An 11,301-nucleotide genomic window follows, 5' to 3' on the forward strand; every position below is an offset into this window, starting at 1 on the left:
TAGTAGGGACAATTTTTTGGTATCAACTTTATTCATAAAACTGTACTCCATCTCTCTTGTTCTCTCACATACCTCGACGCCCATTGCTAGGGGCTCTATACGGCCACATATGTGACACTAGACAAAAGCCCGAACAACTTTGTAGCACACTTCGGCGTCCCGAGCTTGGCATTATATGCATCGACTCTGAATCATGTCTTTGGTCAATAGTTGGGTTGCCCGGCTCCTGTGTTTACTACCTTACGTTCCGTTTGTTAGGCTAGGGTAGTAAAGGGAGAACTACTGTAATTGTGTTTCTGGTTCGTTTGGTTAAGTACATCAGTTGAGAAAGCCGAAAAATGACTGTCATGATGCAGCGAGAGCTGGTAGCGGTTTGGTGACTTACTAAATCTTTAACGATTTTTTCGTATTAAACGAAGGACTATTTTTCCAGTCATATACGTAACGCATACGCATTGGGATAGTCACATACGTACTAGGGGCTATTTTATAGCCCCATCGTCAAACTCCTATGGCTAAGTGAGAGCGGTAGAGCCATATAGTCTGATTGCCTGGTTCAACGCACTGACACCTCCTTCATGGACCAAGACGTTGGGTCAAGAGTGTTCATGTGCCATTCCGAACACCCCCGTAGCATCTACATGGGGGTCGAAGCCAACGACTGGAAAACTGTCAGGCATACAAAAAAGGGCCACACAGGAGGAAAGCAACCTCAGATAATGGTGCAAATATATTAGACAACCTTAATATCTATAATACACATGACCGGGTCATTCGAATACATTCATTCGAATATGATGTCCTTTGAGCATTGACCCTCTATCAAGTGAGAACCCTCTAAGACGTTGCCTAAATAACATCTTGGCCCAGTGGTCCTTGCCTTCGGGGGGACCCTCAACTGCGACAACGGCGGCTTTCATCTTGGCCCAGTGCACCTTCACACGGGCGAAGGCCCTCTGTGCACCTTCAATGCACACCGACTATTTGATGGCATCAATTCGGGGCACAGCATCGATGAGTCGCCGCACTAGGCCAAAATAGCTGCTCGGAATGGGTTCGGCCGGCCTCAGCCGGAGTATGACCTCCTTCATGGCCGATCCGGACATCCTATGCAACTCGACCCACTGCGCCATCTGGTCGTTCAGCAGCATCGAACGTTCCTGTGTCGCAAATTGCGACCAGAATAGCTTCTCCATCACATGCCCCTCCTAGGCCCAGCAGAATTGCACTGTGTTAGCGGTGCTCTTCGGATGATCTGCAAATGCGTCTGGAGAACTCCATAGTCGATTAAGTAAGGCATACCTCTGATCACCAAACTTAGACTGTAAAAGAAAGGGCTTACCAGCCGCTATCTGTCCGGCCTGTGGGAGCTCCTTGCAAGCCACTCGAGATTCGGACCTCGCCTCTTGGGTGTCTTGAAGGGCCTTGGCGAGTTCGTCCGCCTTCGCTTTATTCTCCTCCTCGAGGAGCTCGCACTTGCAAGTTGCATCCTCGAGCTCTTGCTCAATCTTGGATACGTGCTCCTCGAATTGGCGCCGGGTGGCATGTCGTCCTTCAAATCAGCAACCGCTTTCTCAGCGGCCGCATCACTCACTCTTGCCTGCTCCTTTACGCGGGCAAGGTCACTCCTGAGGGTCTCAAACTCAGCAACGCCATCTAGAATTATGCATATAACAGTGCGTGAGCTTCAACTTAGCATTTGCAAACTAATTCAATTGAATATGTCGCACTTGAAAACATACCTTGCGCCTCGTCGAGCCGCTTGTTAATCTAGATGTTATCCTCGTCGACCAGCTGCAGTTTCCGCTTCAGTTCGGAAACTTCAGCGGCCTGAGCGGTCGCCGCTAACAGTGAAGCCTGATTTTTATCAAAAAGGATAAGTATGTTATTTCCTGCGGATACCTATAGACCCTTTGTTCGCCCTCCTTCATTGGCCAAACAGAGTCTCAGGGGCTACTATCTATATATAGGCTGATTTTTTATGGAAAGTGGCTAAAAGACATTACATCACATACCTCGAAGCCTGTTAGTAGGCTCGTGAAGGCTTCATTCAATCTGCTCTTAGCGGACTGAACCTTTTCAACCACCGTAACCATCAAGGTACGGTGCTCCTTCAGGACGGATGCACTTTGCAGTGCATCCATCGGCATGTTCGGAGCCTCTGAATTCGTAGAGGTTGCCGTCCCCCCCTCCTGCAGAGGGGGCTGCCGATCCGATTTCGGAAACATTTAGGTCTCCGAAGCAGTATTCGGCTGAGGGTTAGATGATCTATGACCCCCATGACCGGTCTCCATGGGGGTTGCGGCCCCCATGTTCTCGGCAGCCTCTGGTGCCGCATTGGTCCCCTCCCGCACTTCTCCGGAGCTTAGAGAAATCCTTTGGGACGACACCTCAGGGTCGTTCGCCCTAGGATGCGGGGAAGCTTGTGGAGGCGTCTTGCTATAAATCTGCTCCGATGAAAGATCCCCCGATGACGACAACTCTTGAGGAATGTCACGAGCCGGACTGAAATATGAAATTTGATATTATTGTTATAATCTATAAAAAGATTAGATGTGTATAAGGCATCTTAAGGAGCTCAAGATTTAGCAAGGGGCTTGGTTCGGGGGTGGTGCTTGGGAACGGCCTCGGTGCCCGAATCCGAGTCATCTGAGAGGGATATCCTTCCCCTCTTGGACACCCCTCCCCGGATCTACGGAGGCCACCCTCTTTTTCCCTTTGGGAGGAGGGTTCTCTGTTTCCTCCTCCTCATCCTCGTCCTCATCTTTGTCTTCCTCATAAGAGGAAGGAGCTTCAGTCCCTCCGGACATGGCGCCCGAAGTTTCTTCGTGCTGGAGGCCACTTTCGGCCTCCTTGGCCTTCTTCTTCTTGTCCTTCTTTGCTGGCGCCTGATAGGGCGCCGGGACCAGCATCTTCATTAACAAAGGCTCGGCTGGGTTTTCGGGGAGCGGGGCCGGACACTTAATCCGCTCTGCCTTCTTTATCTAGTCCTATTCAGGAGATGAGATTTTCAGAACCCCTCCCTAAGATTGACAAGCCAGGTAATGTTCGGAAAATACGATACTTAATGGGGATGCTGGATTGTTGCAGTCGAGGCCGGTGTTGTAAGACGTCCTTGGCCATGTCTTCTGCTTCTTAAAGAGCAGCTTCCAGATCCCTTTGTGCGTCGTTCTGAAGAAGCTCTACAGGGTCCGTGGCCCCTCCGGATTGAACTCCAACATTCTGAGAGGTCGTCCTTGGCAAGGAAGAGCTCGACGGATGAGCATCACCTGAATCACATCAGCAAGGGTGATGTCCTTTTTTATCATGCTCTTGATACACTTCTGCAGCGTCGACACCCCGTCAGGGATCCCCAATCTAGACCCTTGTTTGTCCAGGATGCGAGCCGTAACGGAGGTCCGGATCTGAAGCCAGGGGCAGTAGCCAACTTGGTGCCGCAGGGTTCGGTAATATAGAACCACTCCTGCTGCCACACCTTGACTGTATCCACAAATCTCCCTTTGGGCCAGGTAACATGGTTGAGCTTGCTCACCATGGCGCCGCCGCACTCGGCGTGTTGGCCTTCAACCACCTTCGGCTTTACATTAAAAACATTGAACCATAAGCCAAAGTGTGGAGGGACACGGAGGAATGCTTCACACATGACGATAAACATCGAGATGTGGAGGAAGGAATTCGGGGCCAGATCATGGAAATCCAGCCCGTAGTAGTACATGAGACCTCGGACGAAGGGGTGAAGAGCGAACCCGAGTCCTCGGAGGAAGTGGGGAATAAAAACCACCCTTTCACTGGGCTCCGAGGTGGGGATGACCTGCCCCGGAGTTGGAAGCCTGTGTTTGATCTCCGCCGTCAAGTACCTCGCCTCACGCAGATCATGTATGTTCTTCTCCGTTACGGAGGAGGCCATCCACTTGCCCTGTAAGCCTGATCTAGCCATTGCTGAAGAGGTTTGGGCGAAGGGAAAGTTTAGAACTTGGGTGCTGGAGCTCGAGGGATTGAAAGGCAGAGGAAGAAGGAGGCGTGAGGTGAACAGAGGGGTCTTTGTCCTCTTATAAAGGCAGCGAATGTCAAGCGCCCCCTCATAAACCTTAAATCTCGCCTATTCCCAAGGGGATGTATGAATGACATGGTTGGATTACCCAAAACCCCTATTGATGAGAATCCCATGATAAGGGGACACGATCTCTGCTTTGACAACACATGTCATTGGTCGTGCCTCGAAATGCGAAACGAGGTTCTAAAACGGTTCAGAATAATAATAAGGCCAGAACATAACGTTTCGCCGAAAAAGTGGCCCGTGGACGTGACTTATTTTAAGTATTGTTGCTTTTTACAGCTTAGGGTTGTACATATTAAGCAGGGCCAGATATAGCTCTTGTGTGCGGAAAGTTGCTTGCTACCTCTTGAGCAATGCGTTGGTTTTCCCTTGAAGAGGAAAGGGTGATGCAACAAAGTAGTGTAAGTATTTCCCTCAGTTTTTGAGAACCAAGGTATCAATCCAGTAGGACGCTTCACGCAAGTCCCTTGTACCTACACAAACAAACAAGAACCTCACAACCAACGCGATAAAGGGGTTGTCAATCCATTCACGGCCACTTGCGAAAGTGAGATCTGATAGAGATAATAAGATAAGATAAATATTTTTGGTATTTTTACGATATAGATTGAAAAGTAAAGATTGCAAAATAAAATAGATTGGAAACTTATATGATGGAAAATAGATCCGGGGGCCATAGGTTTCACTAGTGGCTTCTCTCAAGATAGCATAAGTATTACGGTGGGTGAATAAATTACTGTCGAGCAATTGATAGAAAAGTGCATAGTTATGAGAATATCTAGGCATGATCATGTATATAGGCATCACGTCCGCAATAAGTAGACCGACTCCTGCCTGCATCTACTACTATTACTCCACATATCGACCGTTATCCTGCATGCATCTAGAGTATTAAGTTCATAAGAACAGAGTAACGCATTCGGCAAGACGACATGATGTAGAGGGATAAACTCAAGCAATATGATATAAACCCCATCTTTTTATCCTCGATGGCAACAATACAATACGTGCCTTGTTTCCCCTGCTGTCACTGGGAAAGGACACCGCAAGATTGAACCCAAAGCTAAGCACTTCACCCATTGCAAGAAAGATCAGTCTAGTAGGCCAAACCAAACTGATAATTCGAAGAGACTTGCAAAGATAACCAATCATACATAAAAGAATTCAGAGGAGATTCAAATATTTCTCGTAGATAAACTTGATCATAAACCAACAATTGATTGGATCTCGACAAACACACCGCAAAAAGAGTTACATCGAATAGATCTCCAAGAAGATCGACGAGCACTTTGTATTGAGATTCAAAGAGAGAGAAGAAGCCATCTAGCTAATAACTATGGATCCGAAGGTCTGTGGTAAACTACTCACTATGGTGTTGATGTAGAAGCCCTCCGTAATTGATTCCCCTTCCGGCGGAGCGCCGGAAAAGGCCCCAAGATGGGATCTCACGGGTATAGAAGGTTGCGGCGGTGGAAATAGGGTTTCGTGGTGCTCCCCGCTGTTTTCAGGGTATGCAAGTATATATAGGCGAAGGAGGTCGGTCAGGGGAGCCACGAGGGGCCCACGAGGGTGGGGGGCGCGCCCACCCCCCATAGGGCGCGCCCGCCTGCCTTGTGGCCGCCTTTGCTGCTTCTTGGCGTCCACTCCAAGTCTCCTGGATTGCGTTTGTTCCAAAAAGATCGCTCCTGAAGGTTTCATTCCGTTTGGACTCCGTTTGATATTCCATTTCTTCGAAACACTGAAATAGGTAAAAAAACAACAATTTGGGTTGGGCCTCCGGATAATAGGTTAGTCCCAAAAATGATATAAAAGTGTAAATAAAGCCCATAAACATCCAAAATGGGTAATATAATAGCATGGAACAATCAAAAATTATAGATATGTTGGAGACGTATCAAGCATCCCCAAGCTTAATTCCTGCTCGTCCTTGAGTAGGTAAATGATAAAAACAGAATTTTTGATGTGGAATGCTACCTAGCATATTTCTAAATGTAATTTTCTTTATTGTGGCATGAATGTTCAGATCCAAATAATTCAAGATAAAAGTTCATATTGACATAAGCGTAATAATACTTCAAGCATACTAACAAAGCAATCATGTCTTCTCAAAATATCATGGACAAAGAAAGCTTATCCCTAAAAAATCATATAGTTAGGCTATGCTTCATTTTCATCACACAAAATACTCCCATCATGCACAACCCTGGTTCCAGCCAAGCAATTGGTTCATACTTTTTAACGCGCTTCAGCTTTTTTAACTCTCACGTAATAAATGAGCGTAAGCCATGGATATAGCACTATGGGTGGAATAGAATATGATGATGGAGGTTGTGTGGAGAAGACAAAAAAGGAGAAAGTCTCACGTTGAAGAGGCTAATCAACGGGCTATGGAGATGCCCATCAATTGATGTCAACATAGGGATTGCCATGCAACGGATGCACTAGAGCTATAAATGTATGAAAACTCAACAAACGAAACTAAGTAGGTGTGCATCCATCTTGCTTGCTCATGAAGACCTAGGGCATTTTGAGGAAGCCCATCGTTGGAATATACTAGCCAAGTTCTATAATGAAAAATTAACACTAGTATATGAAAGTGACAACATAGGAGACTCTCTATCATGAAGATAATGGTTCTACTACGAAGCACAAGTGTGGAAAAGGATAGTAACACTGTCCCCTTTTCTTTCTTGGGCCTTCCTTTTTTATTTTACCTTTCTTTTTTAGCCTTTCTCCTTTTTTGGCCTTTCTTTTCAAGGGACAATGCTCTAATAATGATGATCATCACACTTCTATTTACTTACAACTCACGGATTACAACTCGATACTAGAACAAAATATGACTCTATATGAATGCCGCCGGCGGTGTACCGGGATATGCAATGAATCAAGAGCGACATGTATGAAAAATTATGAAGGTGGCTTTGCCACAAATACGATGTCAACTACATGATCATGCAAAAGCAATATGATAATGATGGAACATGTCATAATAAACGGAACGGTGGAAAGTTGCATGGCAATATATCTTGGAATGGCTATGGAAATGCCATAATAGGTAGGTATGGTGGCTGTTTTGAGGAAGATGTAAGGAGGTTTATGTGTGATAGAGCATATCCTATCACGGGGTTTGGATGCACAGGCGAAGTTTGCACCAACTCTCAAGGTGAGAAAGGGCAATGCACGGTACTGTAGAGGCTAGTAATGATGGAAGGGTAAGAGTGCGTATAATCCATGGACTTACATTAGTCATAAAGAACTCATATACTTAGTGCAAAAGTTTATTAGCCCTCGAAGCAAAGTACTACTATGCATGCTCCTAGGGGAAGGGTTGGTAGGAGTTAACCATCACGCGATCCCGACCTCCACTCATAAGGAAGGCAATCAAAAGAGCACCCCATGCTACAAATTTGTTACATAACTTTTACCATATGTGCATGCTACATGACTTGCCAACTTTAACACAAGTATTTCTCAATTTCATAATTACCCAACTAGCATGACTCTAATATTACCACCTTTACATCTCAAAACAATTATCAAGCATCAAATTGATCATAGCATCCAATTCACTTTCTATGATAGTTTTTATTATACCCAACTTGGATGCCCATCATTCTAGGACCAATTTTATAACCATAGAAAATACCATGCTGTTCTAAAAGACTCTCAAAATAATATAAGTGAAGCAGGAGAGATCAATAATTTCTACAAAATAAAACCGCCGCCGTGCTCTAAAAAGATATAAGTGAAGCACTAGAGCAAAATTGTCTAGCTCAAAAGATATAAGTGAAGCACATAGAGTATTCTAATAAGTTCCGAATCATGTGTGTCTCTCCCAAAAGGTGTGTACAGCAAGGATGATTGTGGTAAACTAAAAAGCAAAGACTCATATCATACAAGACGCTCCAAGCAAAACACATATCATGTGGCGAATAAAAATATAGCTCCAAGTAAAGTTAGCGATAGACGAAGACAAAAGAGGGGATGCCTTCCGGGGCATCCCCAAGCTTAGGCTTTTGGTTGTCCTTGAATTATCTTGGGGTGCCATGGGCATCCCCAAGCTTAGGCTCCTGCCACTCCTTATTCCAGGGTCGATCAAATCTTTACCCAAAACTTGAAAACTTCACAGCACAAAACTCAACAGGAAATCTCATGAGCTCCGTTAGTGCAAGAAAGAAAAACCACCACTTAAGGTACTGTAATGAACTCATTCTTTATTTATATTGGTGTTAAACCTACTGTATTCCAACTTCTCTATGGTTCATACCCCCCGATACTAGCCATAGATTCATCAAAATAAGCAAACAACACACAAAAACAGAATCTATCAAAAACAAAACAGTCTGTAGAAATCTGTAACTTTAGAATACTTATGGAACTCTAAAAATCCTATCAAAATAGGAAGTCCAAGGAAATTTGTGTATTGATATACTGCAAAAAGAATCAACTAAAAAGCACATTTCTGTGATTTATTAAAAGTATTCTCGTGCGTGCAAAAGTTTCTGTTTTTCAGCAAGATCAAATTAACTATCACCGTAGGCTATCCTATAGGTTCTACTTGGCACAAAAACTAATTAAAACATAAAACTGCATCTAAAAAGAAGCTAGATGATTTATTTATTACTAAATAGGAACAAAAGCAAGGAACAAAAATAAAATTGGGTTGCCTCCCAACAAGCGCTATCGTTTAACGCCCCTAGCTAGGCATAAAAGCGAGAATAGATCTAAGTATTGCCATAATAATGAGATAAATCATGAAAACTCATATCATATTCCCTATGTTCGGCAGCAAGTTTTATTTGTGGCAAGCAAAATTAATCAAAATGGCTAAATTTAATGGGACAGAAGTCCCCAAGATCGAGCTCGGGAGGTATGGGTTCCTCCTTTGGCCCTTCATATTGCACAACAAATTCATCATTATAAGCATTCTTTTGGCAGGAAGACATAAGCCTATACTCAAGAGAAAATCCTAACTCATTGTTTTGAATTGCAAAATCATTATTAAGTTCGGAAATTCTATCAACTAGAACATTGGTAGGAACCTTTTTTCTAAGGTTTTCATTAAAAGCAACATAATCTAGAGATTGTAAACGCATTATGTCCTCTTGCTCGAAGAGGATTGCCTCTATGGGAGGACGGCCAGCGTCCACCCTATAGTGCACAAAAATTTCTTTGGCTTCTTTTATTATGAATCTGAACTCATGAGCCAAAAAGATAGTAGCTGCACGCTTAACTGAAGAATGCTCAATATTGGAAAATTCTAGGAAAATCCTTTGTATGCAAGGATGCATATGCATAAACTGTCTTTCAAGTTCAACTATAAGCAAGGATATAGCATCCGCAAGACTACTAGTTCTATGAAGAATAGATCCACCCATAGCGGGCAAAGCACCAACACAAGTAAAGAAATCTTGAATGACCCTTTTTCCAATAATATTACCACTACCGCTTCGAAACTTTTTAGTATGCAAGATGGGTGGTTCTTCAATAGGATCATCAAAAGCATCAAAGTTTCCCATGTTATTACTATTGTCCTTATCAACGATAACCTCCCCAGTTTCAGACATAGTGGCAGAAAATACGAGGAGCAAGCGAAAAAGAGACGAACAGAAAAGAGAGGGCGAATAAAACAGCAAGGGTGAAGTGGGGGAGAGGAAAACGAGAGGCAAATGGCAAATAATGTAATGCGAGGGAGATGAGTTTGTGATGGGTACTTGGTATGTCTTGACTTGTGCGTAGACCTCCCCGGCAATGGCGCCAGAAATCCTTCTTGCTACCTCTTGAGCACTGCGTTGGTTTTCCCTTGAAGAGGAAAGGGTGATGCAGCAAAGTAGCGTAAGTATTTCCCTCGGTTTTTGGGAACCAAGGTATCAATCTAGTAGGAGGCTTAACGCAAGTCCTCGTACCTACACAAACAAAATAGAACCTCGCAACCAACGCGATAAAGGGGTTGTCAATCCCTTCACAGCCACTTGCGAAATTGAGATCTGATAGAGATAATAAGATAAGATAAATAATTTTGGTATTTTTATGATATAGATTGAAAAGTAAAGATTACAAAACAAAGTAGATTCGAAACTTATATGATGGAAAATAGATCCGGGGGCCACAGGTTTCACTAGTGGATTCTCTCAAGATAGCATAAGTATTACGGTGGGTGAACAAGTTACTATCAAGCAATTGATAGAAAAGTGCATAGTTATGAGAATATCTAGGCATGATCATGTATATAGGCATCACGTCCGCAATAAGTAGACCCACTCCTGCCTGCATCTACTACTATTACTCCACACATTGACCGCTATCCAGCATGCATCTAGAGTATTAAGTTCATAAGAACAGAGCAACACATTAGGCAAGATGACATGATGTAGAGGGATAAACTCAAGCAATATGATATAAACCCCATCTTTTTATCCTCGATGGCAACAATACAATACGTGCCTTGCTGCCCCTGCTGTCACTAGGAAAGGACACCGCAAGATTGAACCCAAAGCTAAGCACTTCTCCCATTGCAAGAAAGATCAATCTATTAGGCCAAACCAAACTGATAATTCAAAGATACTTGCAAAGATAACCAATCATACATAAAAGAATTCAAAGGAGATTCAAATATTTCTCGTAGATAAACTTGATCATAAACCCACAATTCATTGGATCTCGACAAACACACCACAAAAAGAGTTACATCGAATAGATCGCCAAGAAGATCAAGGAGAACTTTGTATTGAGATTCAAGAGAGAGAAGAAGCCATCTAGCTAATAACTATGGACCCAAAGGTCTGTGGTAAACTACTCACAACTCATCGGAGAGACTATGGTGTTGATGTAGAAGCCCTCCGTGATCGATTCCCCCTCCGACGGAGTGCAGAAAAAGGCCCCAAGATGGGATCTCACGGGTACAGAAGGTTGCGGCCGTGGAAATAGGTTTTCGTGGTGCTCCCCGATGTTTTCAGGGTATGCAGGTATATATAGGCAAAGGAGGTCGGTCAGGGGAGCCATGAGGGGCCCACGAGGGATTGGGGGCGTGCCCACCCCCCTAGGGCGCGCCCTTCTGCCTCGTGGCTGCCTCGGCTGCTTCTTGACGTCCACTCCAAGTCTCCTGGATTGCATTTGTTCCAAAAAGATCGCTCCCGAAGGTGTCATTCCGTTTTGACTCTATTTGATATTCCTTTTCTTCGAAACACTGAAATAGGAAAAAAAACAGCAATTTGGGATGTGCCTCCGGTTAATAGGTTAGT

The sequence above is a fragment of the Triticum aestivum genome, chromosome 3B, assembly GCF_018294505.1.
Source record: "Triticum aestivum cultivar Chinese Spring chromosome 3B, IWGSC CS RefSeq v2.1, whole genome shotgun sequence".
Classification (NCBI taxonomy): Eukaryota; Viridiplantae; Streptophyta; class Magnoliopsida; order Poales; family Poaceae; genus Triticum; species Triticum aestivum.